Below are 26,544 nucleotides of genomic sequence, written 5' to 3'. Positions count from 1 at the left end.
ATCCACAGATACACCAAGATTGAAATCATACCAACCATCTTTTCTGACCACGAAGGCATCAAACTAGAAAATAAATCATAAAAAGAAGGCAAGGAACTATCCTACCTCATGGAGATTTAAAAGCCACACTACTGGAAGACCACTGGACTAACGAGGAGATCAAAAGAAGAAATTAAAAAATTCTTTGAATTGAATGACAAGGAGGACACCAATATCCTAAATGTATGGGATGCAGCAAAAGCAGTAATAAGAGGAAATATATAGCAATAGAAGCTCACATCAAAAAACAAGAAAGAACTCAAAGAAACAACCTAATCTCGAAGCTCAAAGATCTAGAAAAAGAACAAAAAAAACCCCAGAACCAGTAGAAGAAAAGAAATAATAAAAACCAAGCAGAAATAAATGAAATTGAAAACTAAAAAAACAATCCAAAAGATCAATGAAACCAGAGCTGGTTCTTTGAAAAAAAATAAAATAGACAAACCCCTAGCCAGGCTCACAAAGGAAAAAAAGGAGAAAGCACAAATACACAGGATCATAAATGAAAGAGGAGAAATCACAACGGACACAGCAGAAATCAAAAGAATAATCAGTAACTACTATGAACAGTTATATGGAAACAAGTTCAACAATCTAGAGGAGATGGACAAATTCCTACAACTCTACAATCACCCAAAGCTAGATAAAGAAGAAATAGAACACCTAAACAGACCAATTACAAGCAGCGAAATTGAAATGGTAATTAAAAACCTCCCCAAAAACAAAAGCCCAGGACCTGATGGATTTACAAATGAATTCTACAAACATTCAGAGACGAATTAGTGCCTATCCTTCACAAACTCTTCCAAAAAATTGAGAAGGAAGGGACAATACCAAACACGTTCTATGAAGCCAATATTACACTAATACCAAAACCGAATAAGGACAACACAAAAAAGGAAAACTATAGGCCAATCTCCCTAATGAACACTGATGCAAAAATCCTCAATAAAATTTTAGCTATCAGAATCCAACAATGTATCCATAAGATAATTCACCACGACCAAGTTGGATTCATTCCAGGGCACAAGGATGGTTTAACATCCGAAAATCAATCAACGTTATCCAACACATCAACAAAAAGAAATATAAAAACCATATGATAATATCAATAGATGCTGAGAAAGCTTTCGACAAAGTGCAACACCCATTCATGATAAAAGCCCTTGAAATTCTTGGCATACAAGGAACATACCTCAACATCATAAAGGCCATCTATGACAAGCCAACAGCCAGTATCATTCTCAATGGTGAAAAGCTGAAAGCAATTCCATTAAGATCTGGAACAAGACAAGGATGTCCACTCTCACCACTGCTTTTCAATATAATACTGGAAGTCCTAGCCAGAGCAATAAGACAAGAGAAAGACATCCAAGGAATCCAAATAGGAAAGAAGAAGTCAAACTATCACTATTTGCAGATGATATGATAATATACATAGAGAACCCCAAAATCTCCACAGAAAAACTAATTCAACTCATCAATCAATTCAGTAAAGTGGCAGGATACAAAATCAACACGCAAAAGTCAGTAGCCTTCCTATACACAAACAATAAATCTGAAGAAGAAGAAATCAAAAAAACCACCCCTTTTATTATCGAAACAAAAAAAATCAAATATTTGGGAATAAATCTAACAAAAGAGGTAAAGGACCTATACAAAGAAAACTATAAAACACTGTTAAAAGAAATAGAAGAGACACAAAGAAATGGAAAGACATCCCCTGCTCATGGATTGGAAGAATAAACATTATTAAAATGGCCATCCTACCAAAAGCAATATACAGATTCAATGCTATTCCAATCAAAATCTCAATGGCATTCTTCAAAGAATAGAACAATTATTGATGAAATTCATATGGAATCACCAAAAACCCCGAATAGCCAAAGCTCTACTGAAAAAAAAAGAGGAAATGGAGGCATCACACTCCCAGACTTCAAACTATACTACAAAAGCCATAATCATCAAAACTGCATGGTATTGGAACAAGAACAGACATACAGACCAATGGAATCGAATAGAAAATCCAGAAATAAACCCACAGATTTATGGTCAACTAATCTTTGACAAAGGAGCAAAGACTATGCACTGGAGCAAAGAAAGTTTGTTCAATAAATGGTGCTGGGAAAACTGGGTCGCTACATGCAAAAGAATGAAGCTTGACCACTACCTCACACCATACACAAAAATCAACTCAAAATGGATTAAAGAACTAGACATAAGACCTGAAACCATAAAATACATAGAAGGAAATATAGGTGAAACACTACGGGATTTGCACATCAAAGACATCTTTACAGACACATCACCAAAAGCAGTGATAGTGAAGAGAAAGATAAACAGCTGGGACTACATCAAATTAAAGAGCTTCTGCACAGCAAAAGAGACAATAACAAAAACAAAGAGAAACCCCACTGACTGGGAGAACATTTTTGCACCCAACACTAATGATAAAGGTCTGATCACAAAAATCTGCAAAGAGCTGATGAGACTCAGCAACAACAAAGAAAATCCAGTCAAAAAATGGGCAGAAGAGCTAAAAAGAAACTTCTCTGAAGAGGAAATGCAAATGGCCAACAGACATATGAAAAAATGTTCAACATCACTTGTCATCAGGGAAATGCAAATCAAAACTACCATGAGATACCATCTCACACCAGTGAGAATGGCACATATTAAAAAAACTAGCAACAACAAATGTTGGCGAGGATGTGGAGAAAAAGGAACTCTTCTGCACTGTTGGTGGGAGTGCAAACTGGTCCAACCACTATGGAGAGCTGTGTGGAGATTTCTGGACCTACTAAACATAGAGCTTCCATATGATCCAGCAATTCCACTCCTAGGTATTTACCCAAAGGACACAGAAACATCAATTCCAAGGAGCACCTGCACTCCTATGTTTATAGCAGCACTGTTTACAATAGCTAAGCTTTGGAAAACCAAATGCCCAAAAATAGATGACTGGATCAAGAAGATGTGGTACATATATACCATGGAATATTACTCAGCATTCAAAAAAGATAAACACATGCAATTTGCAGCAACATGGATGGCACTGGAAGGGATCATGCTCAGCGAAATAAGCCAAAAAGAAAAAGAAAAATACCGGATGGTCTCACTCATAGCAGGAATCTAGAATACTTAAATAAGGGACCAGGAAAATGAATATAAGAAAGTGAAAATCAAAATCAACAAAAAACTATGAACCAGAGACACTTTTTGGGGGGTGGGGGGCGGGAGGGGAAGGATTGGGGTCAGAATGGGGCGTTTGCAATTGTATGGGGAATATAAAAATAAAATTTAATATTAAAAAAAAAATTGAAACTGCATTCAAATTATGATTTAAATTTTGTTAATGGGGCCTCTCTGGTGGCACAAGGGGTTAAGACACAACCTTAAAGCTATCTGCAAACACTGCAGCATGTGTTCGATCCCCCGCCAGGGAGCTACCCACATGGCACAGCAGACCTCTCCTGACTCACCCACTGCTCCCCTCAGCCATGTATTTCAGTCAATCTGCCTGTTCTGTTCCCTACTCTGTCTCTGGTGAATCCTCTCACCCCCCACACCTCTGGCCTGCACCCCAGTTTTTATACCCCAGTTCTTGAAATATTTCTTTTAAAATAGGACACAAGGTACTACTGCATTTTCATTCTTGAGCAATAGCAGATGAACATTTGATTTTTTAACTCTACACATGAAACAAAAGAGAAATTTGTTAAAATGTACACTGAAAGGGACTATGGTCTGAGTTATTATATAACTGCTTTCCAGGTGAAGATGTCATTGTGGAGTCAATAATCTATCTAAAGGCATATAAGGTAATTTGCTTTTTTATAAAAACAAAGAACAGCCTATACAGGAAAACCAATGAAACTATCAGAAGATAAACAACAAAATAATAAAATTAAACCCTGAAAATGCTATAACCTGAACTACAACTTCTGATATTTTGCCCTGTAATTGAAAGAATCTAAACTATGTATACATCCTTGCAGTCAGCATTCTTTCTTGCAGAAGAAATAATTCAGCTTCAGTTGGCAAAGTGGCACAAATAAACACAGTAGCTATAAACCATATATTTGATAAGAGAAACAACACTGGGGAGTATGGAAATACACACTCTATTGGGGATACACAAATTAAATGGATAGGCTAAAAAATTGATAGTGTGTCCATTGTATTTAATGGCTTTCTTCTTCATGTGAAAATGCAAAGAAAGTATAATTCTTTGCATTAATATCTTTCATTTGTTCTGAACAAGTGTATTATAGCATGTCTCATGTTATGATGGAGTATTGATTGGTTAGAATTAAAATGAAAAAGAAGCATTATGTTCATGAATCGGAAAAAAATGAATTAGGACAAACTGTCCTTATTGAAACAGTACTCATTTCTAAAGTAAAGGAGTCTACAAAATAAAAAAAAAAAGGTAGAATATATTTTAATCCAGTGAGTTCTATATTCTTAAACATGACAAAATTTGATCCTGAAATTGATGAATCTGAAAAGAAAGTTGAAACAAATGGCACGAGGAAACAATTATTGAGCAGATTTGGTAAAGGAAGTAAAGGGAGAGCGATGATTAATATTTTATTTCTGTAACTTAGCTTTCATCTTTGTTTTTATGTTGTTTCCAGATTACCTTTTCTTTGATTTATTCCATTTTTTTAACCGGAGAAATTTTTAACTAATAGCACACACATATGAGAGATCTACTCTCTTGAGAACAAAGATAGACAAGTTTAATTATTACTGTTTTTCCCTCCGAAATGTTCATTTTTCTTTTGTATAACTTTACCATGATTACTGATTTGAATAATTTAAGGAACAATAAGTTTGAGATCATTTTTTATGTTTTCTTAATAGAGCTACCTTTCCTCAAAATTACTTGTTTGATTAAATCTAATTTATTGCTGGAAAAAAATTCATGGACTCAATAATTTTATCAAACTGATGAGTTATGTGCTATATCTATTATTTTAAATAACAAAAATATCCAAGAATTTTAAACATTCCTACATTATTTGACATATTTTATCAATACTTCTAAAATTAATATTGATAAATATTTAAAGTGTTAATATAGTCAATGGATGCTATTATATATTTTGTCACTGTAGTTTTGATAAATGTGCCCTGATGTTACAATGTTTTAAGGAGTTAATTTCACAGTTAAGGCAAAATTATATGTGGGAGCTCAACTTTTGAAAAGGGAGTAGAAATTCACAGATAGAATATTGTTTACACTCAAAGAGTCAAATAAACTATAAAATTAGAATTGTTGTTGTTTTTAAATCCATAAAAAATGAGAAAGCAAAGTTATCTAAGTGGACTGAATTTACAAAATGACAAACCCCTCTTAGGGCAGAAGAAATTGATGGCTCAGTGATTAGAATGGAAAAGATAGATGTTTTTATGTAGAGATGACATAGTTGAATACATATAATGTAATTTGAATTCAACAGAGAATTATTAAAATAAATAAGTCATGTTGCCAGGTAGCAGGAAACAAAGTCAGTGTGCAAAATGATCTACATGCCTATATACTAGAAACGATAACCAAGAGAAATACAAATGCCATTTGCAATAGTTTTTAAACAGCAAATCACTATGAATAATATAGAAAAATATGTTCAAACATAGGCTCAGAAAAATTAGAGAAGACATAAATAGTGAAATATGCTAACTGCATAGTTTGGAAAGACTTATTAAAGCAAAAATCCTAGTAGACATTTTGAAAGTGTAAAAGTTGATATTAAATTTTATATGAAACGCAACAGTTTATTATATGCTAAATGATCTTGAAAAGGGAAATTGATATTGAAAAAGACAGAAATAGATGTCTGTGTTTATGGATCAGAAAAAAAATAAGGTTGTTAAAATACTAAAGTAATCTCTAGTTTCAATGGGATTCTTATTAAAAATCCAATGACATTTTCCACATATAGAAAAAAAAAATCCTGTAATTTGTATGGCACAACAGAAGACCCCCTACCCCCCAAATACTTTAAGCAACTCTGAGAAAGAAAACAAAGCTAGAGGCACTACACTTTCTGATTTAAAATTGTTCTACAAAGTGAAGGAGCAAGAAGTAACTGGTAATATGAAAGAGAATGTCCTATCTCATGTTTGGTGTGGTAGTGTTTGAAGATAGATAAATGTTAAACTGGTGAGACTGATTGGTAAATATGTCCATTTCATTGTATTTCATATATTTTAAGCTTTAATAGAATAAAATATTCTAATAAAAAATACTGATGTTCTCATTAACTTTTTTTGTTGTAGTTCAGTTTTAGATTTTTTTCCTTATCTTAATAATTATCTATTCTAATGGATAATCTTTGTAAAGTCTGATCTTAAGTATTTTTAAGATTGAACCTGCAACTGTATTTTTAAATTTACCTTCTTCAATTTCTTATACAATTTCCTGGGCCAAAGAAAACATACAAAATTAGAAAATATAGAAAGGATAAAAACAGATAAATGATAAAGGGCCTACCACTTTAGTTCGAGTAGTAAAAATAAGACTACCAACTAAGGACAGTTTTGTCTGTCACGAGGAAATCATAGGATGAGCTCTCGAAGAGACAAAGGCAGTCCTTCCCTCAAATCTCTGGAAGCACTATAAACCAATATTGTCTCAATTAAGAAAAAAAAAAAGTAAAATGAACTAGAAAAGCTGAATTCCATTGTAAAGAGTTCTTTTAGTCACGGAATTATGCACTTGGCTGACCAGTGTATAGTCAGATGGCTTAGGCTGAGACAGAATTTTGGAAAAGCACTAAATAAGGGAAAATGTGCAGTCAGAGCACAATCAAGTGTTCCCTAGCTGACAAGGCAGTATTTGTGAGTGTTCCATTGACACTTAAATAGTGTTGAGGCAGGGCCTCCCCTGTGGCGCAGTGGTTGAGTGCTGGGTTGCAAAGCTGCCCGCAGCCTCTGCAGCGCCGGTTCGATCCCCAGTTGCTCCCCGGCCACTGGAGGAGGGTCCCACATGGAGGAGGGTCCCACATGGCGCGCAGACCTCTCCTGCTTCCCGCTGCTCCCTTCAGCAGTGTGTACTTCTCCTCCTGCCTGTTCTGTTTCCCGCTCTGGCTCTGGTGAATTCTCTCACCCTCCCGCGCTTCTGACTGTACCCAGTGCTTGTATAAATAAATAAATAAATAAATTAAATTAAATAAATCTTAAAAAAAAAAACCATTTTGCAAGAAAACATCTATCAAAAAAAAAAAACAAAAACAAAAACAAATAGTGTTGAGACAGTGAATGAAAAGTATAGGCGCTCATTTGTCTGAATATAATTATGATATTCAGGTAGTCTCCTTAAGAGTTACACTAATAATTAACAGTTAAACTCAATTATGTCACAATCATACCTTTTTATTTATTTTTTTTAATTTGGAAATCAAATGAATACTTATACCCTGAGTAGTATTCTATAATTATCTCTGAGAATGAAGCTTATTTCTATCATTCCACAAAGATTAAATGCCTACAAGAAGTTGGTAATGTCAGATGTTTGGTATAGAGTTATGAATAAAGCAGGTTAATCTGTCTTCTTACAGCTGAAGATTTCATCAAAAAAATAGTCATTGAACTAATAAAACAAAAGATATCAATACATAATCAAATTTTCCTTCATATTTTATTTGTTTTAACCTTCACAGTACATGCTTTAAATTTCCATTTGGATATAGGGATAAAAATGATGGCATGATAATCATTTCTCATACTGGTCCTACTTATGTATGGATCAAGTTTAGTACATAGAGTTCTTTATTATGACCTTGAACTTACAGAAAGGAGAAAAAATCATTAAGAAATATCCTGGCAGATTTAAAATTCATGTAGGATTTAAAATCAATGAAATGTATTGGAAGAATAATGTAGTGAGAAGATTTCCCAGGCTTCTACATAAAATACGGATAAGCACCAACAATAGCAGACATCTGCCAAGACACTCCCAGGCTGCATGATGTCACAAAGCAGCAGAAGCCTATTTTAAGAGATAATCTGATGGAAATAAAATGTCCTTTGCCCAAAATCAAAAAAGAATACATCTATATTTAAACAACAACAAGGAGTTCGTTGTTTAAGGAAGCAAAACTGAGAAGAGGAAATAATGAATTTTAATGCTAGTTACTAAGAAAGTTAATTTCACCTTTCTCTGCTTTCATTTTTTCTCCTATTTCATTCAAACATTGATCTGACAACTTCTAGCTTACCAGCAAATTTCAGAATATCTGCAGGGCAAAACCTCTGAATTTGATTTACTCAAGGCTATTCAAAGACAAACTCTGAGAGTTGGATCTCAAATCTCCCCTCCATTACATTCAGATGATGAGGTTTATTCAGAACTCCAAAAACAGAATACCATGAAATTACATCCTGTACCCTGGAAACTGAACTTTTTATTGCCAGGTTAAAATTGGAAAGAGTTAGCTCTTGAGTACTAGATAAAAAGTGAATCTCCCTGGATCTTAACTCAATTTGTATAGTCAATTTCTCCACTCTGATTGTTCTACCCCTGTAAGTCCTTTCACCTCCATTAAACTGTTTCTAACTATTCCATTCTACTGGGGACTTTCTCTTTTAAACTATCTAATAGTGTTTATAGTATGCATGGCATTTAGAAAATGTTCTTAATCTTGCTTCTATCATTCTGTACCAGTTTTATTTCATATATGACAAATTTACTTCAAGTTTGGTAGAATTGATCATTTATAATTTGGTGACTTATTTTTGCCTAGTTAATAGGAAAATTAATTTTTGCATCAATTTTTAAACATAAATAGGAGCTCATTTGGTATTATAAAGCTAAAATGCTCCAGGATTCAAATGTAACTTAAATCTCTTAAAATTGAATTAATATTTATTTTCTGTTCACATGATTTATGAAATAAAATACTTATATTCAGATAGGATATGTCTTAGATATCACAACCACTTATCCATTAATTTTGTAATCATATAGTAATTATAGATATTTTATGTTTCAATGAATCAGTGTTTCAAGTAACAGCCATTCTTATTATAAAGTATAGCTAACATCTTAGTGTATATGTTTATTTTTTTGCTACAAGAGGAGTATCATTAATATTTCTTTAGTTTTTTTTTTGCTTGTTTGCTTCTCAACATGTGAAATTATAACAAAACCACTGGATAGAAACATGCAAATAATAATGATTTCCTTGTTAATGCAAAAATTGTGAATTCTGAATATTATTTTTCATGAAAGCAGCAGCAGCAAATCCTTTTTGAGTTAAAATAGTTTTTTAATTAGTAAGTTATATTTTGAACACTGTTTGCCTAGATGTCCACACATGACTGAGGTATGGTGGCAATCTTACAAAAAATGATTAATAGTTCTTTGGTTTAAATCTGCTTTCTTATTAAATTTCTTGTTTTAATTGAGGGTATAGGGATGTGTTATCTTGGCTAGAAGTACTTATCAAATATATTTGATCTTTATTTCATTTTATTCATTGTGACAGTTGATTTTTTTTTTTTTCCATGAAGAAATGGTTTTGTTTTTGCTATGTTTGCAATTTGAAGGTTGAATTTTTATAAACATGTTTGTCATGATTGTAAAACAAATTTCAATGTGATTATAACTATATATTGTTAAAGTGTATTTTGTTTCTTTTGAACTACAAATTCTAAAATGATGACAAAAAATGCAATTATTTTCTTCAACATGTCCTGAAAAAAAAGTGTTTTTTGCTAAAATATTTCAACCAACCTAGTGTATGAGATTTTCTTAATGTATTAAAAACAAACCCACTATAGTTTAGCATAATCTTTTTAGGCATCAATTATAGAATTGTCTTGGTACTTTTTGAGCAAATTTTGATTTTTATACATGTTCAGAGTGGATTTTAATTCTTCCCAATAGCTTGTGGGTATCTTGGAGAACTCAACTAACAAAATATGTCTCCAGCATCCTTCATATAATTCTAGGAAGAAGCAGAATTAAATTACATTGAAGTGTTGACTTATCTAGGCTATAGTTGCAAGCTTTTGGATTGCAGCCTATCCTAGACCACTTTTGTACAAGGAGTTGCCTCTTTAGGGTATTGGTGGAATTGAATTAACCTGCACATTTTTACTTACATCCAAAGACATTAAAATGGTCAGAGAGGATTTTGGGTCACATTTGATCCAGATTTCCATTGAAAATAACTGAAGTTATTTCATACGATCATCAATATTTTCATTGGAGTTCAGATGTGTTTATGTTTATGGGAAAGAATATTATACACATTATAAATATATAATGGGGGAAAGTAAGTGTGACTCTGGAATGAAATAATGACTACCAATTAATGGACTCTCATATTTTTCTCTTTTTTATTAAGCTGGCCACAAACAAAATCTAGAATTTTAAGTAGCATTCTATTTTCTCACACTTTCAGAGTAGATGAAAAAATAGAAACTTGGGGCCTCCTGGATGATGCAAGGGGTTGAGACGCAACCTATGAAGCTATCGGCAGCCACTGCAGCAACTGTTCGATCCCCGGCCAGGAAGTTACCCACATGGCACAGCAGACCTCTCCTGTCTCGCCCACTGCTCCCCTGAGCAGTGTATTTCAGTCAATCTGTCTATTCTGTTCCCCACTCTGTCTCTGGTGAATCCTTTTACTCCCTACACCTCTGGCTTGCATACCAGTTCTTGTATGCATAAATAAATAAATCTTTAAAAAAATAGAAACCAAAAAAAATAGAAACTAAATATACAAGTGAAAGCAGTTCTTGAAGACTTTTCTGCTAAGGATATTGAGATATTGACTATTTTATACTTTTCTTGTCTCACACTGAAAAATCTCTGCCTTTGGGTTTTCATCTCAAAAGTAGCATTAGTAAATCCAACAGGTTAACACCATCTAAATATTAATGTAACAGTGAAATAATTAAGAAAGTAATTTTATGAAATTCACATATCATTTTTTCATTCTGGATTATAGACATCATTACATGGTTCCTCTTATATTTTAAATTACAGACTTTAAAGAGCTTCTTTACCAAACACAGGGATACACTAGCACAGACCAATATCAGCTGACAATGGGAAAAATTCATTCCAGAAATAATAATTTATTTCAATGAGCCATTTTACTAAGTTTAGTTTATGCAAATTGGTGTGGTTTTGTAAGAAGGTCATGGTTCTTGTTGGTAGCCAGACTTCAGCTTCTCTTTTGGCTTTGCCACTTTTGAAATGCCTGTTCCTGTTCAAATTTTCTTCCTTGTTGTTGTTGTTGTTTTCTTTTTTTTTTTTTTAAGATTTATTTATTTATACAAGCACTGGGCACAGTCAGAAGCACGGGAGGGTGAGAGAATTCACCAGAGCAAGAGTGGGTAACAGAACAGGCAGACTGACGAAATACACTGCTGAGGGGAGTAGTGGGTATGGCAGGAGAGGTCTGCGCCATGTGGGACCCTCTGGGGAAGGGGGGCTGGAGATGAGCTGGCACTGCAGAGGCTGCAGGCAGCTTTGCAGCCCAGGGCTCAATCCCTGGCCACCAGGGGAGATTGTTGCTGTTTCGATCATGAAGTTGGAAAAATGCTACATTTAACTATCTTTAAAAGGTTTAAATTATAATACATTAAAAGGCCAGGCCAAAATAGGCTTTTAACGATTAAGTTTTCTTATTTTACTTTATGTATATATGTGTATACTTACTTAAATTTGTCAGTAATTACTTTTTAGATATTGTTAAGAGTTTTATTTTAGTTTGTCAAAAGTTAATATTTTATATATAATATATACTAGAAAGTTTGCAAAGTTCCTGGGAGCAGTTGCTGGTTTTTAATGCATGCTAAGAAGATGATACTAAGAAAAATAAGGTGCCATGTACCAAGAAGAGTGACACTGTTAGCAGAAAGATGAGCTATTGTGTGTTTAGAATTAGTGTCTATGTTGTAATACAGACATAAATTTTTCTCAAGTTAGTGATAAGACATTCAAAGGAATCAGTATAATAAAATTTATGAAAGGATTTATTTTTACATGATATTTCTATTTCTATGACTGGATTAAAAGTCATTCCACTTGTGAGAAAAGCAATTGATAGAGAATGAGTTTTTTTTTTTTTTTTTTCCTTTTCAGATAGGTGTCAACACTATAAACTAAAACAATAAATATTTTGGCAATCTAGAAATTTTCCATTAATGTGTAAAACAATGAATAATCATAGAAAAACTAAGAATGAATTTTCTTTTTTGAACATTCACTTTGGTTTCTCTTCTGTAGACTAGCTTATCCTAGGCACATAGATGGTGTGCATGGATTCATGCCAATGTCCACCTCCCAGAGCTGTAATTCAGTGTAGTATATAATTACTGTGCCCATCTGGCACAGTCTCACAAAAGCACATGTAGCACTTTAGTTACAAAAATATTCAGGTGACAGGAGGCCAGATGTTTTGCATGGTTGTCATCTATGAATTTACTTTATTTTATCACCTAACAGAACCTCAGGAGAGTGACCTTCATGTTCATGCATTTTGTACATTTTATTTTGACCTTTACCAAAAAAAAAAAAAGAGATAAGTACTACAAATATCTGGAAGTATAAAACACATACCTATGGGCATATATTCTTAATAGTAGGAAATAGTATAGTTTATATAACACAGTCTTCTTCAATTGTATGCATTTTTTGTATGTATTAGCTCATTAGAAAAGTGATCTACATTAGATGGGAATATAAAAAGGTATTAGATGTGGTAAACACCCTTTTGTTTATCATTCTACCTTGGTATATCATGAGAGTCTTGATATCCTAGCAGTAACATAGAACATGGATGCAACTCCATTTTTCCAAAGTCCCTTTTGTTTTACACTTTGATATCTGTGATCACTGTGGAGGAATTTGGTATATTCATTCTCAATTCTAATAGTAGATCTACTCATTGCTGATTAGTCCTTAGTTAGTCTGGACTATGATGTCTCCAAAACACAAAGTAGGTCACCTGTACAAATATCATTTGTTCTGGTTTGGCTAGAACAAGATGCTACTCTTAGAAGAAAAGGACAAATCAATTAGTAATAATCATAACTTATAATTTTGCAGTTTTTGATCATCAAAGATATAGTTAGAATTTGTCCAACTATTGAGGATTCTATAGTTAACAATGATGAAACATCTGTGGATAAACTGTGTCATGTTGAAGTTCATTCTTAATTTTGACACAAAATTCCACAAATTTAATAAAAATGCTGAATACATTTGGGCTTTTCAGTTTCTATTCTCAAAATGGTCACTGCAGAATTCACTATAATGTTGAACTTAAAAATATTCTGGCAACCAAAGTAAATGATGCTGATAAATTTTCTTTGCTTCTCATGACTGTCTCCCTGTCAAGTACTAGCCCACAGAAGGATCAGTCTTGGCAGAAAAAAAAAAATTCCTATCAGTCTTGGTAGGAAAAAAAAAAAAATCACGGCCATCAAAGACTGTCTAAAATAAAGAAATGGTGGGTAATATTGGATGTCAGATCTAACTGCAGATTTCTCTTAAGTCTTCATCTTCAGAAGTGTAGTATGAAAAGCTAGGAAATAGCTAATTATGGATATTTTAAACCTGTCATCTAAATCATTGATCCCAAAGCAAATATGGCACATAGGATCAACTTATGGGTTTGTAAACCTCTAATGTAGGTCAGCTTCCCATAACTAAAGTAAATAAACTTTCAGTGTATTACCAAAATAAAGAGTAAAAAAAAAAAAATTGTGAAATTTAAACAGATATTAGTGTAGGCAGTGTGAAATAAAAAGGAATAAAGCATTATTAGAATGCCTAAAATATTCATCAGTAATGATAATGAGTGTCACATTAAAATCCATTTTTATATTACTATCTCACAAGAAGAGATGTAGGGTACATGATTTTCAGGCTTTTCTGCCCTCCCACCATTAGGACTGCCCTGCCTGATGGGGCATCTGCTGTTGTTACATTGTTGTAAGCTGTCTTGTTTACTTCTGTGGGCCATGCGAGTGTTACAGGGCAACCCTGCTCTAAAAGGGGTTGCCTGACTATGGGTCCTTACCCCTGCTTAAAAGGGATTTACAATGCAGGCACACACAAAAGGTTAACCAATGGTTTATTTACAAGGAAAGGGGAATGAGGTAATGTACAACTCAGGGAGAGAAGAGGGGGATAAACTCTTAAATGCCTCCTACCTGTTCCGCCAACCTGGAATCCCAAATGACCCACCAAGACTAAACCGGTCTGGCCAAGACCAGGAGCCAAGTAAGGCCCCCCACCCCACTAAGATGGCTGGTTTTATTTACAAACAGAGAAAATGGCTGCTTAACTCCACCCTTAGGTCCTCGCAACTTCCCTTTGGGATCATGGGATTTGTAGTTCCCAATGTCTTGGAGTGGGGGTGGCACCCACAAAGCCTGTATGGAATTAGCTCAGGACATCCTTTCCCCCTAACAGGAGGAATATTGAAATTCGCTGAGAGAAACAGAAGAGGCAGGAAAGAGAAGGGGAGAAAGAAGCCAGGGAACCGACTGAAGACTTGAGGGGGCTTAGAGGCCTGTGGCCTCCTGGCCTGCCATGTACCTGCCTGCCATGTACCTGGTTGCTGCACTACATGTGAGAGCTCAATAAAAGCCTGAGAAAGCCACCAAGGGCTTAGGAATCCTCTTTTACTCAGTCTGCCGAATCATAAAGAACCTGCCCTGTGCCCATCCTGGTTCTACAAGAGATTGTATAGAGAGAATCAGGAAAACTGTCCATGAAATCAGCTAAGTTCACAGTATTCTCAGATTTTAGTGAATCACTAATATTTACTTTATCAGATATGCAAATTTTGGGGGGTTACTATTCCTTGGATTAAAATATATTCTGAAAGACAGATCCTTGAAGGCACACCTTAGAACTGAGATGCTCAGAATGGGAAGGGAAGGAGATGCAGAGGGGGAGAGCAGAGAATGGTCCAGGGAGAGCACTGTGGAATGTGGTGGAGGACTGTGGACACTTTGTTGGTGGGAAAACTATAGTAACCACACCAGAGGGGAAAAACCTTATATTGTGGAAAAAATAAAGAAGTGTGTTAAAAAAAATGATATATAGGGCCTCCCCTCCCCTGGTGGCACAGCAGTTGAGCGCTGGGCTGCGAGGCTGTCCACAGCCTCTGCAGCGCTGGTTTGTTCCCTGGCCTCTGGCAAGGGTCCCACAAAAAAAAATAAAATAAAAAAAAAAAAAAAAAAAAAAATATATATATATATATATTCTGAAAAGCCTTTATAGCGTTAGGCTGGGAAAAAAAGATTCTTGGTATAACTAGCAATCCCAAAATATCTGGGTAAATTCCCTATGAAGAGCTCTGAATACGAAGCTCTCAAGCAGATACAAAACAAATTTATTAGATAGAGAACTGAAAAGTTGGACCAGCTCCAAAACTTGATTTTGCATCTGAATTCAAAGCATGAGGAAACTTACTTATTAGTCTACAATAGTAGATGACTAGATAAGAGAGGCAGCAAAAAATAAAAAAAAGTGCAAAAGTAATTTTAGTGTGGGAATATTTTATATGCATTAGAAGATGTGCTCTCTCCTATACTGTGAAACAAACTGCCCACACAACTTGGCCTAGCAAGCATGTGAAATAAAAATATTTGTTAGTATTTGTCAACAATCAGAACAAATCACACATGCACACATATAAACACAAACACTTAAGGGCAGCAAAATTTGTTTTTCTGGTGCATTTTTCAACTATGCTAAAAATGTTTGAATCAGTATTTCTGAAAACTAGTATAGAATTTTACAGGAGATATTTCAGGATCAATATAATTTTATATTGTGGAATCTAAAAGTTAGACATTTATTTGTTCTTCTAGATATATGTTTGCATATATTCATACCCCCCACCCCCACACACACTACACATTCAAATACACATATACAGCTACTATCTCAAATGGACTCAGTGGTATTCCTGTTAATGCATTAGAGGTAATGATACTGATAATTTAAGGAAAATTCATATAATTCTTCTTACAAATCTGTTTGATACTTTTGTTTAGTTGAGTTTATATAGGTTTAATAACTACTGTTAATTTTTTTAAGAGTTTAGAAAATGTTGTATCACTTACTCCATAGAATGAGAAGTTAGGCATCTCATGTTAAATAAATTTTTAGCAATACCTTCTCATTATAACTATAAGAGATGCCTTATAGAAAAATTGGTGGAAGTACTCATATAATTTAAGAGAATACCATAATATATACCCGACTTAGAGATTCAAAATGAATGTTTACATTTTAAAGTATCTGAGGAAAACTGTTTTAAAAAACTATACACACACACACATATAATGTGTGTATGTATAATGACTATAGCTTGTCTTTTATTTCTTCCAATAATATTTTAAAATATTTTTCAAAACAGCTCTGTTATAAACTTTACAATGTGGTAGACAGAAGAGCTGTCATAAGTATAACTGCTTTCTGACATGTGGCATAATAGTCACAGGCATTTTAAATTGGAAATAATCCAAAGAAATATGGTGAAGGGGTTTGTTCCTTAAGTTTTCATTTAATAAAATGTCCATGTTTACGCACATCTATCACATATCAACCAAATCAGAGAATGATCTTTAGTACCGAAAATTTATGTAGCTCTCTTTGTAGAGGAAATATCTAATCCACTATATGTTCTATCAAATTCTCATACTTTTAATTGTGAAATTTGTCATTGTGTTTCACACATAGGTGATAATTTTATGCTAAATCTTATAACAGAAGTCTCCTCCACCAATATCCTCCTGCTGAATATCAAATCACTTTTCTACTTTCTAGTGAAGTATCAATTTCATCTTTGAAACTTTTTTCTGCCCACTGTCTGCACCCTCCCTCCCAAAATGTTGAATTATCTTTTGTAATTTTTCTTTAACTTGTGGTGTCCAGTGTCTATATTACATAGTTCTTATGGCATTATAATTCATTTATTATCTTTATAGACATATATAAACTCCTTTTTCAGTTTGGTGTCTTTATTTTTTTTTAAAGATTTATTTATTTATACAAGAACTGGGGTACAGGTCAGTGGCACGGGAAGGTAAGAGAATTCACCAGAAAGAGCGGGGAGCAGAACAGGCAGACAGACTGAAGACAATGCAGAGGGGAGCAGCCGGCAAGGCAGGAGAGGTCTGCTGCACCATGTGGGTTTCTCCCTGGCTGGCCAGGAATCGAACCCGCCCTAAGGAGCACTTCACAGCACAGTGCTCAACCCACTGCGCCACAGGGGGAGGCCCAGTTCGGTGTCTTTAAAAAGCACATGATACTGTGGGCCTACCATGTCCAAGCCCTGTTCTACATGAGCAGAGGTAGAATATGGAACAACATAGGCAAATTTCCTATCTTAATAGTTTACATACACAATTTCAGAGAGCTGGGAATTGGATGAATAAATAACAGAGATAGGCTGAATAGATAATGGAGATATGCTGAATATTTGGTATATCGTTGTTTGTCTCTGATCCAGAGGAATTGCGTCAATATATAAATATATAGTCATGGTTATTTCTTACAAACGTGAGCAATAAAAATGAAAAATACAAGCTTATCATTTTTATTTTCTAGTTTCTCCAACGTATAAAGGAACATTTTTTTTTAAAATATCACATTTCAATAATTCCTGTTATTAACCAATGGCCTATTGCTATGAAATTAGTGACATTGTAAGGACAGAAATATATCCAATTAATTTCAAGTTGCATTGATTCCCAGGTTCTTTTACATAGCTCCACTCATGGTAAAAAGAGCCTAAATCTATATAAAATGTCCCCCTGGATATGACATTATCAAGACAATGGAAGTAAAGTACATTCATAAATTTAGTTAATCTTTAGAGATTCTATATCACATGCCAACTTAGTAGAAATGATCTTCCAGTAGGGTTTAAGAGTGTTTATCTTTCCATTTTCATAAAGTAAAAACATATCACTACTTTTTTTGAATTTTGCTAACTAGATAATTAAAAATGATTTCTGGTTATTAAAGCTTATGATTTTAGAGAACTGGAATAAATTTACTTGAGTAAATTTGAATGTATCAATATTAATTTATTTTTTCTATACTTTGGACTTCATATTATATTTTCAACTCATATATTAATATGCAAATTTAATTTTACCTGATAATGATGTTTTTATAATAATAATTACTTATTAGTTATTTGTGCTGTAAATACTTTTAATATTTGTGTTTCATTAATTTTAAATAATTTAAATTGAGAAATAATTTAAATACAGTAAAAACTACTTGGTTTTGATATATATATATATATAGTTTAGACAAATGCATAAAGTCATACAATCACCACTTTATCACAAATAGTATAGTTTCATTAGTCCCCAAAATTCCTTTGTCAAATCATATCCATGGCGATATTTGTCTTTTGTCTGACCTTGCAATTTGATATTACGGTATTTATGAGAATACTATATATATATATATATATATATATATATACACACACACACACACACACACACACACGGAAATGTATACAAGTATATACACATACATATGTAGTTTTTTTTTAAAAAGATTTATTTATTTATAGAAGCACTGGGTACAGTCAAAAGCGCGGAAGGGTGAGAGAATTCACCAGAGCCAGAGCGGGAAACAGAACGGGCAGACTGACAAAGTACACTGCTGAGGGGAGCAGCAGGCAGCAGGAGAGGTCTGCGTGCCATGTGGTACCCTCGCCTGGCAGCCGGGGATCGAACTGGCGCTGCAGAGGCTGCAGGCAGCTTCCCAGCCCAGCGCTCAACTTCTGTGCCACCAGGGGAGGCCCATATGTACTTTTGAACTAGTTTTTTTCATATAGAAAAATGCCTTTGAACGTTGCTCAATATTTTGTATGTATTAATGACTAGTTCCTTTTATATGCTGAATGATATTCCCATTTATGTATATATAACAGTTAATTTAACCATTCACTATGTTGAGATTAAGGACATTTGGATAGTTTTAAGTTTTTGATACCTATGAATCAAGTCACTATAAACCATTGTTTATAGGTTTTTATGGAAACATCTTTTCTTTTTTTAATAAATAGTATTAAATTTAAAATACATATATATTTAATTTGATAGGAAACTATTAAAATATTTCCCAAAGTGTTTGCACTATTTTCATTGACATCATGCAATATATGGAAGTTCTCTTTCTCTTTTTAATTTTGACTTTCTAACAGGTTTATATGGTATATTAATGATTTGAATTTGAATGTCTCTAATAATACAATTTTCATGAGGTATCCATTCACATACCTTTGTTGGTGAAATATTTGTTTAAATACTTTGTCCTTTTTTGCTTTATTTTTCTTTTTAATTATTTAGTATTAAGCATTCATTTTATATCCAGATACAGACTGATATGTACTTTGTAAATATGTCTCATTGTCTGTGACATATTTAACAATGTCTTTCACAAAACAGAATATTTAAATTTTGATGAAGTCCAATTTATCAAGTTTTGCTTTTATGAATTGTGTCTTTGGTATAGCAAGAAGTCATTTTCTAAACCAAGGTCACAATTATTTTCTCTTATTTCAACATAATTTATATTTTGAGATTTTGCATTTAGTACTATTATTCATCTGAGTTAATTTTTATAAGGTCCAAGTATGGTTTCCTACATATGGATGCCCAATCTCACCAGCACCATTTGTTAATAAGCCATCATTTCCCTTTCAGTATATTGTTACTATTAATATTTAATAGTTTAATATGTTGTAATACTATTAAAATAGTTTCAAAGAAAACTTGAATTTCAATATTTCACTGTTAGCATATAATTATTTTTATTAACCTTGTATCCATGTCTCTCACGAATTCGTTCTAACAGCATTTCTTTATTGATTTTAGTGGTATTTATAGACAATCAGATAAACATGAAAACAATATTTATTTCTTTTTTCAAAATCTGGATACCTTTAATTCCTTACCTTATAGTACACACTAGGGTTATCATTATCATGTTAACTAGTAGCAATGAGAATGGACACCCTTGGTTTTTCTAACTTTAGGGAGAGCATGCCGTAATTCATGCCTATTTTTATATCGACTGTGTATTCTTTTACAGATGTATTTTTGGAACTTCAGGGAAATTCCCTTTTCTTCCCATTGTGCTATTTTTTTTACAATGAATAGATTAAATCTTCTCAAGTATTTTATCTGTCTCTATTAAGACAGTCACAATTTTCTTTATTATATGAATATGATATTTTGATAGATTCTAAAATGTTGACTTAGCTTTATATTTCATAATAAAGCCCCTTTTTGTCTTGATACAGTATTTTTTCATACAGTGAGATTATATTGCTATTCTTTTGTTGATGATTTTTGCATATAAGTTTGTGGGGGATATTAACTTGTAGTTTTATTTTCTTATAATGGCTTTGTTTTGTTTTGATATGCATATAATAGCCTCACAAAATGAAAGTGTGTAGAACTGCTATAATCTTTGTTAGTTATTTTGTAAAATTCACTGATAAAGTCACCTGAGTCAGAATTTTGTTTTTGGATGACATCTATGAGTTAAACTCTTTTAATAGATATAAAACTTTTTTTCTCTCATTCTCACTATCAATTGCCCCCCTCTTTTTAAGTAAACACTTCTCAATAGGTTCTAGAATAGATTCTAGAATGTGCCCTGTGTTTATCCTATGCATGTTACATATTTCAATTAAATTCAAAATTGTAGGAAAGAGTTAATAATCATATTAAAATATTTTCAATGTCTTTAGGTATCATAATTCTATAAGTCCACATGGTAATTACATAATTACAAGCTGTCAGTCTATGATTACTGATACTTCTAATATTTTATAATTACATAATTTGGCATGATTACAATTATAAAAAGAGTACATGGTAATTTACTAAAATTACTTTTTCACTTTTTTAGAAACACAAAACTGTATGCTAAATTAAGGCAAGAAACAAAACGTGTAATTCCATCTGCACAGACATTAGAGAAAAAGCCATATGGATAATGAATTATCCCTCAGAATGTGGGAAAATTAATTTTTGTCTCTGTATAACATTTGTCAGTTGACATTACATTATATTACTCGATCCTAGATATAAACTACTGACATACATTGAATACAATTCCTCAAACTTTTGTTAATAGAGGAAATATCTTCTACTGCTTTACTTTTTTCCCACTAATTTGAAATTTTTGGTATCTTAAAGACACAAGTGATCCAAAATGAAAAAAAAAAGGTGATAAAGGTTATATTACTATTCATATTTGCATGTTTTTTATTCCTCTCATGAAATTCATAGTCCACTAGTAATAGAAATTTTCTATATAAATTCTTGACCTTTGAACTTGTATGTTTGATGTGGAGGTTGGAATGCTTTTTAAATAATGGAAATTAACAATTAAAATGATGTATGCAAAGGTAACTGCAGGATTCTGACATGCAGATTAATGGGAGATAAGTGCAAAAAAGTTTTATTGATTTCTCTAAAACTATTATTAACTTCTCTTTAAATACACTCACATTTAAAATACATACATCTTATAGACTGTTTTAATATTAAGCCATTCATGATTTATCATGATTATTGGTGTGATTTTTTTTTCTTTTACAGTTTATTGCAACCAATAGGACTAAACCTTCCCCCAATTTCTTCCCATCATCATCTCTATGGAATACTGAACTGATATTTGTTAGGAACTTACTTTGATTCAGACACTGAGGTGAGTACTATGCATTCCTTATCCCAGTGATAGAAATCTCATGGTTTCCCCTAAGATACTTTCCCTATTCAATACATTTCCAACAAAATAGTCAAGATTATGGATGCATTTTTATTAAAAGTTCGTGAAGTCATTTTGTAGAGTATTAATAGCTCTCTAAAAATCATTTGAATTAACACCATGATATAATTATTTTTATTAATTCTAATTTTTATTCTTTGTATAAATAGTTTATTTCTGAATCCAGACTCATTTACTGATCTCAGCAATGGACTTAGCTTCAAGTTCCCTAAGTAGATCATTTTACAGAGAGGCTGGAAAATTTGTTAGAAAAAGTAATCATGATTTTGCAGCCATTTAAAATTGCTAACTTATTTTGTAATTACACATTCTACCCATAACAAGCACCTTTTGAGCAGCTCTGCTTCTGAAGACAAATTGTAAAATTTGGTAATTGCTAGCAGCAAATGATTATATTTAAAACATGACTTTGAAAAATCAAACTTTCAGTCCATCAACACACCACAATACAAAAAGGAAAAGATAATGGAAAATCTCAATGCTCTAAAAGAGGTAGTCAAGAACAGGTTTTACCATAAAGGGTTCATTTCATTTTTAAGCTTAAAATCTGTAGTGTTAAAATGCATAATCTTTTGCCCATTAAACAGTTCATTATAACTAGTAGAGTGAATTTAAAGGTGTTCAGTGTTGACTTTAATTATATCAGTTAGGGCCTCCCGTGGTGGCACAGCAGTTGAGCGCTGGGCTGTGAGGCTGCCCGCAGCCTCTGCAGCACCAATTCGATCCCGGCCGCTGGCAAGGGTCCCACATAGCGCGGCAGACCACTCTTGCCGTGCCCGCTGCTCCCCTCAGCAATGTATTTCGACAGTCTGCCTGTTCTGTTCCCTGCTCTGGCTCTGGTGAATTCCCTCACCCACCCCGCACTTCCTACTGTACCCAGTGCTTGTATAAATAAATAAATAAATTTAAAAAATTAAAAAAATAATTATACCAATTAATTTAATGGTGATTGTATAAAATTAACAAATGATAGATAATGGAATTTAAAATATCATCTGTGTTTCTCAAAGGATGATCATTCAACTGAAAATAGCAAAAGCTATAGTTAGTGGAAACAGTGTTGGTCATTCTATCCCTCCAGGTCTCTGACATTGGGAGTGTTTTGCAGAAGAAACTTGTGATACTGAAGCTAATGCCTGACACAGGAGTAGAAGATTATGGAGGATTTTCCATGATCAGATCTCACTTTACAATATAAGGGGAGATGACACACAAGCAATTGTGTGTGGATTGCCATACCATTATAGCATCTCGGGCCTCTCCTGTGGTGCAGGTGGTTGAGCACAGTGCTGTGAAGCTATCCGCAGCCTCTGCAGCGCAGGTTCAATCACGGCCAGCTGGTGAGATACCCACATGGCACGGCAGACCTCTCCTGTCTAGCCTGCTGCTCCCCTCAGCAGTGTATTTCATCAGTCTGCCTATTCTGTTCCCCTCTGTCTCTGGTGAATCCTCTCACCCTCCCACACGTCTGGCCTATACCCTGGTTCTTGTATGCATGAATAAATAAATCTTTAAAAAAAACAAAACAAAACAAAACAAAACATCATAGCATCTCATGTTTTGCACTGACCTGAATTTCCTTCATATATAAGATGTCTTATTCATATATACACATATATATGATAATAGACTAGCTGTTTCACAAATAACTTTATAGAAATATTATATCTTCAAATCACTATATATGTATATACACACATATTGCAGTTTTATTTCCATTGTGCTTTCATATATATATGTAACATATCTTTTGTGGTTCATACAAACATAAAATTATTCAAAGAAAGATGTTTTGGGGCAAGCAGTACCTAGCTAAGTTGACATAATACATATGCTCATGTGTTCTGTTTTTTGTTTTGCTCCCTGAAAAACCATGGTCTTTAGCTCTTCAATGCAGAGGAAAACAGGAATGTTTTGTGTGGGATGTATGATTTCCAGACCTAGGTGAGTCCCCATCCCCTTTTATCACTATTCTCATTTCTATCTGCAGGATAAAATATGTCATTTCATTATAACTTATCACACCCTACCCCATATTTTCCTCAATCCTATTCCCCATTCAACAACAAAGGAAAATTGCTTTCTTGAGGACAAGTGACAATCAAAAATAAACTCAATTTCCTCCTTAGCACCTACAAAATTATCATTATTAGGATCTGCAAATATTACTATATTACTTTATTAAGAAAATGCCTCTCTTTTCAAGTCCAAAGATAATTCTGTAAATTTTTCTCTATAATAATTCTACTCTTATGCTTTTTGTAGTCCACTATCTATAGTTAAACAGTATCAGTCTTGAATTGTATCAAGATCATAGTTGTCTGACTAAAACTTACAATTAATGAAGTTATTTGATTTACTTTCACTGCCTATGACCTGATTTCATAGGCTATCTTTTGCTGGGTTTCAAGAATTGAACCTACCAAAATATCTCTATAGTCCATGTGTTTTTGACCAAGTGAAGTATCAGTTACTCCTTCTGGCACTTAGAATTCTCTACAATATTAGTACAGTCTAGATTGATGGACCTCTCTTCAAATGTGTATTTCATACTTGCTAGTCAAAATCATCTTATTGTTCATCAGATATGTACTGTGCCTTTTTTCCCCAAGTTTTGTTATTCCTATTGTTCCCATGTTCATTCTTAGAGCCAAGAAACATTTCTCAAATGTGCAGAAGCACATATTGTTGACTACATAAAATAAACAAGACAGAAATCTTGCTGTGAAGGAGGTAACTATCTAGCAACAAGATATCCCTGACTCTTGTTATCACTCATAGCAATAACTGCCACCACATAAAAACACATATGGCGGGATTAACACTGAAAAAGAAAAAGAAAAACCCCAATTCTCCTGGAGGGACAGGGAGATTGAAGGAAAGCTTGTTAGAGTAGTTTCTTGAGCTGAGTATTGAAAAACTACTATAGACTCAGAAAGCAAGCAAAGTAGTAGCAGTCCCATCAGTGGAAAAGCTGCTTGTCTTATAATTTATATATCAAGTACTATATACTTCATGTTTTCCTATATTACCAATCTAATAAACATTCTACCTATGTCAGTCTCTTGTAGTGTGGTTTTGTACAAGCTTCATACATAAGGTAGCACTTATTTTTTCTCCTGCCTGTGAGTTGAAAATATGGCATAGGTATTACTTCCCCCAAATATTTAAAAACTTAATTCCTTTCAATAGAATGCAGATAAATGTTCTATATGGCTTAATTTTTTCTCCTTCTCTGTTTTTACTGATAAGGCACATTGGAAATAATGTGAGTTAAGTGTACAATGTGACTCCACTGTACATCTCTAAATGTGTTTATATGTGTATGTTTAAAAGATTTGTTTCCTGCACTGTGGCAATTACGTTCTAATATTTTTTGTCATTTCCATTTTGTCAAGAACTTAAGAAAATCTATTGAGTTACTAAAGAATATAACAAAAATACCATGTTAAGTTCAGCAATATGCATTTAAATATGTAAGGGTGTATTCAAAAGTCCTTTGGAGCTCTTGAAAATTAACCATCTTTCACAGCTGTCATGGGTAGGGGGTGATAAAAGGCAAGATAAGTCCTTGGATTCTAAAGAAACTTACATGACAAAGCAGAAATAAACAAAATGCAATTTATCAAGGTAAAAATGAAAATAATATATGATCTCTAGCTTGTTCTGAATTATAAAAATTGACATACGTGACTCATAATGAGCTAAGCTGCTAATCACTGACTAACAAATGAATAGTTGCCAAACTCAGTGTTGTGCTCCCGTCATGTGTGAACTGAAGCCTGTTAATATCTTTTGTCTCTGATTGTGCATGAGTTTTTTTTTCTCATATTAAAGTTATAACTCTTTGTCATATAAAAATATTCATAAATGAGTGATTTTTAAATTTTTATTTTATGTTAATGTTTTCAAGGGGAAAAATTGAATCCTTATATAATATTACACCAAATGCAAAACTAAACTATCTTAATCTAAGGAAAGCTATTTGAAGTGAATAAATGGGGCTATGATACAGTAAAGAACAAAACACACATACAAAAAACTGAATTCTTCTATGATTTTTCCCATCTATCACTTTCTATTTTAAAAATCATTCATTATGCAGAAAGTTATTCATAGAACACAATATACCCAAAAGGGTACCTGAATTGATATACTACTCTTTTAGTAATTAACTCAGAGAAAGGTAACTCTGCATGAGTAAGAAAATATGAAAAGTACTTTTTGCTGAGTAGAGTTAGTTCCTTAACTTTGTAAAACATGAGTTTGGAATAGCCTCAATGGTCTTCATATACCCTTTCAGGTGCTTTAATGTGGAAAGAAGTGTTTCCAATGCAATGCTTCAGTGTGATTCAGTAGTATTAGAGTCAGAAACCATTCAATGTGTTTTATTTCTCAGAGTAATATTTTCTAGACATTACTAAAGTGTCAGTTCAGGAACCCACATTTGCCCTTGGAAGCCCTCCCGTGATATGGGAAGGATCCAGATGGGTTCATATAAGTATGTACTTTAAAACTCCAATTTTCAAGATATTATTTCTCTTCATTCATGTCCTTACTATCTAATTCTTCCTTTGGATTTGCATGGAACAAACTTTTGATGTGGAAAAGAGAGATTTATGTTGGAGCTACATTTTGTTTGGTTTTAGTGAGATATACTTATGTAGTTCACAGTCACTTCAGTG

This window comes from Talpa occidentalis, unplaced genomic scaffold (genome assembly GCF_014898055.3).
Source record: "Talpa occidentalis isolate TD23 unplaced genomic scaffold, MPIMG_talOcc4v2.1 talOcc4.2, whole genome shotgun sequence".
Lineage (NCBI taxonomy): Eukaryota > Metazoa > Chordata > Mammalia > Eulipotyphla > Talpidae > Talpa > Talpa occidentalis.
This window is presented reverse-complemented; position numbering follows the sequence as displayed.